This window comes from Palaemon carinicauda, chromosome 7 (genome assembly GCF_036898095.1).
Source record: "Palaemon carinicauda isolate YSFRI2023 chromosome 7, ASM3689809v2, whole genome shotgun sequence".
NCBI classification, from domain to species: Eukaryota; Metazoa; Arthropoda; class Malacostraca; order Decapoda; family Palaemonidae; genus Palaemon; species Palaemon carinicauda.
Genome location: NC_090731.1, coordinates 28,735,163 through 28,740,670, shown reverse-complemented (window position 1 = coordinate 28,740,670; position 5,508 = coordinate 28,735,163).

The window sequence follows — 5,508 nt, the reverse complement described above, 5'->3', positions numbered from 1 at the left end:
TTGTTTTAATTTCTATTATTATTATTGTTGTTATTAACATTATTAGCTGAGCTACAGCTCTAGTGGGTAAAGCAAAATGCTATAAGTCCCAGGGCTCCACTGGAAAAACAGCCAGTGAGAAAAGGAAATAAGGATATAAGTAAAATACAAGAAAAGTAATGAACAATTCAAACAAAACCCTTCAAGAACGGTAACAACATTAAGATAGAATTTCCATATATAAACTATAAAAAAGATCCTTATGTTCGCCTCTTCAACATAAAAAAATCGACGTAAGCTTGAACTTTAGAAGCAAATGGTACACGTCAATCATGATAATTGATATGTAAATCCTAATAAAGAAAATACTACCATATGAAGGAAAATATACCACAGAGGAATCGATAAAAGTGAAATAATCTGTTACCTATGTACCTTTGAATAATTTGAAACGCTTTAGAAAAAAAATGTTATGATGTATAAATCCTGATAAGGAAAATACTACTGCAGTATATGAAGGAAAGCATACCACAGAGGAATCGATAAAAAAATAAATATAATCTATGTAACACCTGTACCTAAAAATCACTTGAAACGCTCTAGAAAGACCTAAATAAAAACCCTAGAAAATATGGTTTGAAAACTACATCAAAGATTTCTAGGTAATTACAAAAAATTGCTGGGAGAAGATGAAACGCGCTTCTTCCATTTACCGATCCAACTTTTAAAGTACCGGAAAGTAATTGTTTTTTTTTTTGGGGGGGGGGGTTGTAGGGGAACTCTGAAAGTGGGGGGGGGGGCTCTGACGAAGTACTGATGATGTTGCAGAGCACGGGCGGTTTTCCAACTTTGGCTGTTCCGACCAAAGGAGATGTCACCTTCATTTGCATTTGGAGAAATTTTTTTTATTTATTTGTTTATTTATTTTTTTTATTTATTTGTATCATTCTTGTCAATTTTTTTTTCGGATTTCAAATTGTCAGACGGACACAAATGTTCTGCATGTGTAGGCACTATCTATACACATTTTTATATACACACCACAACACACACACACACACACACACACACACACACATATATATATATATATATATATGTGTGTGTGTGTGTGTGTGTGTGTGTGTGTGTAATTGTATATAATACATATATATTAATACATACATGTATATGTATAAATATGAATATATGTATTAATATATATATACTATATATGTGTGTGTGTGTGTGTGGTGTGTGTGTGTTGTATGTGCATGATTATATATATATATTACTATATATATATATATATATATATATAATATATATATATATATATATATATATAAATTCATGCACGTATATAAATGTATTCATACTTATATATGTATTTATATATATATATATATATATATATATATATATATATATATATATATATATATATATATATATACATATATATATGTATATATATATATATATATATATATATATATATATATATAATGTATATAAAAAAAATTTGTATTTTTATATATGGTCAATAGGCCGTTCCCTCTACTGAGTATCCCCAGAGTAGAAGGACATAAGATATTACAACATTAAATCTTCAATGGCTGAACTTTGGATGAAACCGTTGGAGCAGAAAAAAAAATCACTATGATAACTGCTTCATACACATTCACTGAAGACTCATTAGCAGCTCGTTGAACCCCTTTTACACCATAGATAAATATTATGTATTTATTTGAAGGTGGCGTTTCATACTCTTCTTCAATTTAGAAGCCTTTTTCGCTAACCATTTTGTTTTAGGTTTAAAAAATTACGTTCAATAAACGCCGACAGTGTAATAGCTTTTTGCTTTCGGGGATGCCTTTATTAAAACCAATATATCCCACAAACATTTTAGCGAAAGCACCCCATTTGAATTTCCAAACAAGTTCAGAATATAAAAATAAAGAGAAATCAGCTTTCACTGGCAGTCTGTTGCATAAAAGATTTATGCTAAAAAACGGCTATATACAAGATATAATGGTAAAGGCAACTACTCCATTTTGGGGTTCTCGTCCAAAGCCCCGAGTCAAATCTGGTATCAGAAGCCCGTAGATTTTCCCATCCCATATTGCATCCCATTTGTCACGGGTTAGTGCTTTACTGCGACCACCCATGTAGCAAGTGATAGTTTTTCTCTCTCCTTTTTGATTTTTTTTTCTTTTTTTTATGCTGTTTTTATGGTTATTATAGAAGTTTTTTTCTCTTGCGTGGATTTATTTTCTAGCATATTATGTAACATTGTGTGAATTAATAATTTTTTTTTCCAAGGTAGGCTTATGTTTTCTTTCGTTTTATGTTTTATCTTTTTTTTTTGCTGCTGCTTTAAAGGTTATTATAGTAGTTTTTTTTTTTCGTTTAGATCTATTTTCTAGCATATTTTGCAATATATATGGGAATTCATATTTTTTTAAAGCAAGATAAGTCTATATTTGTTTTCAGCGTTTTTCATTTGCCTATTTATTTGCTGCTCCTTTTTATGGTTACTTTAGTAAGATTTTTCTTTCGTTTGGATGTATTTTCTTACATATTTTGCATGTGTGAATTCATGATTTTTAAAACCAAGATATGTCTATGTTTTCAACTTTTTGATTATCCTTTTTTATAGTTATTATAGTACTTTTTTTTTGGGGGGAGGGGTGTTGTTGAATCTGCCTTCGAGCATATTTTGCACCATATGTTTTTTTCTTACCAATATAGGCCTATGAATTTTCTCCGTTTTATTGTAATCTTCGGTTCTCTTGCTTGGGGTTACTCTCGGGTATTCTCTTCTATCTTATCTCTCTTCCTTTTGTTTTTGATGTTTTTGTAGTTTATATGTGAAGGATCTGATTGAATGTTGTTGCTGTTCTGGAAATATTTTATTTTGAGGGTTTATTCTTCTCTTGTAGTTTATTTATTTGGTTGTTCCCCTTATTCATTGGGCTATTTCTTCCTGTTGGAGCCCATGGAGCCCTGCTTTTTCCATTAGGGTATTGCGTAGCTTGTAATAATAATAATAATGATGATAATAATATAATAATAATAATAATAATAATAATAATAATAATAATAATAATAATAATAATATTGACGTTCTGTTATTTTATTGCTTTTTTTTACTTGTCAAAATCTTACTATTTTGGTGGGAAAATTACTTGAAACGCAGACTGAAAAAAAAGTCACATTATCAGATTTTATCAAAAAGGATTTTAATCCTTCATTGACGCAGAGTCGGAAACAAAAGGTTCTATCAACTGACATTAACAGGTAAACACAACGAAAGTCCCTTCAAACAACCCTCGTTTATCAGCTGGCCATTTTCTACTCTTTTGTCCAAGTCTTTTTTTTTTTTTTTTTTTATTCTTTGGCAAAGATTTATTCACGGAGTTTTTATTGGCATGATTTATTTTTGTCCCTCTTGATTGTTGTATCTATTTGTTCAAAATAAGAATTTAGTTGTTTTTTGAGAGAGAGAGAGAGAGAGAGAGAGAGAGAGAGAGAGAGAGAGAGAGAGAGAGAGAGAGAGAGAGAGACTCGCCCTTGCATCCGCAAAGATTAAAGGCTTAAAGTTTAAAGGCCGTCCATAAAAGGCAGAGGCAAAGGCCAGTGACAATGCCCTAGCCGGACGATGCCCTAGAGACTGACCATCCATGCATACGATCAGCGCCCGAACCTCTTCCCCACCCAAGCTGAGATAAGGGAGGGCCAGGCAGTGGTTACTTATGAATCAGCAGTTAGACCAATAGGCTCCCTCAAAACCCCATACTTAGCTCACAAGGATATGAGGTTGCAGCACTACAAGAAAATATCGAGCTTGAGCGGGACTCGAACCCCAGTCCTGCAGAACCACGAGCAGGGACGTTTTCAGTAGGCCACCGCAAGTCTAAATTAGTTTTAATGAAGTAAGATGTTGTAGACTAGAGTCAATACAAATATAAAAATCTGTCAGATTATAAAATAAAGAACAAAATTAACGTTGAAGAGAAATTTGACTAAACCATAATGATACTGAATGGGAAAATGTGACTTATAATTCATTATTTTTGATAAACTAGTGGAGCAAGTGGAAAAAGTATTCCATATTCATGCATACGTACATACACACACACACACACACACACACACACACACACACACATATATATATATATATATATATATATATATATATATATATATATATATATATATATATATATATATATATATATATATATATATATACTGTATATATGTATATATATATATATATATATATATATATATATATATATATATATATATATATATATATATATATATACATATATATTTATATATATATATATATATTATATATATATATATATATATACATATGTGTGTGCCATATATGTATGTATGTATACTTGCGTGTATAGTTATTATTAATTTGATAGTATTTTTTGCTATTATTACTCAAAAGTAGTCCACTTTTTAGACAAATTTCAGTAAAAAGAAAATACAATAGATACAAAATTTACTTTTTACATCACTTTATCAGCTCAGAAGTTATTCCTTTCTACCACGTGAATATTAATCAAGATATCGCCTAATTTCATGAACAATGAAAAAGGCGATACTGAAAGTTAAAGTTTTGAATTTATCATCCAATTATGAACTCCATTTGCAATTAAAAGCTTAGTACATGAATGCCTCGTCATGGAAAACGTATTGGAGAAAGATATACCAAAATGAAACCATTGTTTTCTAGCCTTGCGTAGTCCCTTAGCCTCTGTACCATAGTCTTTCACTGACGTGGGGTAAAGTTATCTTGCTTGAATGTACACCCAGCAACAAAACCGGTGTCGCCTGTCCAGACCTGACTGGAAGATATCATGCCCCTTTTGTCCTGAAAGGTGGCCGACGTTAAACTACCTAGATATCGTTAGGATGGTTCGAATGGGAGGAGGAGGGAAATTACCGATATCACTCAAAGAAATGCAATGAAGAGAGATAACTTTTCTATTCTTTTAAGAAATGTAATATGGTATTATTTCGAAACTAATTCATCAAAAGATTTTATCATAACTTTTTATTTGAAATTTCTTATCCTATTTCTTGAATAATATTGGAACTGACTATTCATATCAATCTTCATAACACAGAAATATCCTTCGTTTGCATTTTCTTAAGCAGTTCTCTCTCTCTCTCTCTCTCTCTCTCTCTCTCTCTCTTCTCTCTCTCTCTCTCTCTCTCTCTCTCTCTCTCTCTCTCTCTCAAATAGCACCTAGTGGGTCACCAATCATTAATAAGTGGCCTTTGTTCAAAATTTCGAAGGTAATGAGGTTTATAGGTTTAGTTGTTGATTTCGGTGTTTTCCTTTGATTTCGATCATGGGCCACGTAGCTCGGTGTGGTTGGGGTCAGCTTTTGTCACGGGTTACTTGGCTCCGGCCCTCTTAGAGAAAATAGTATCATTTGCTTTATCAATTATATTAGTTTAAGGTTGGCGATTTAAAATGCATCATCAGTTAACATAATCTATATTGTTTCA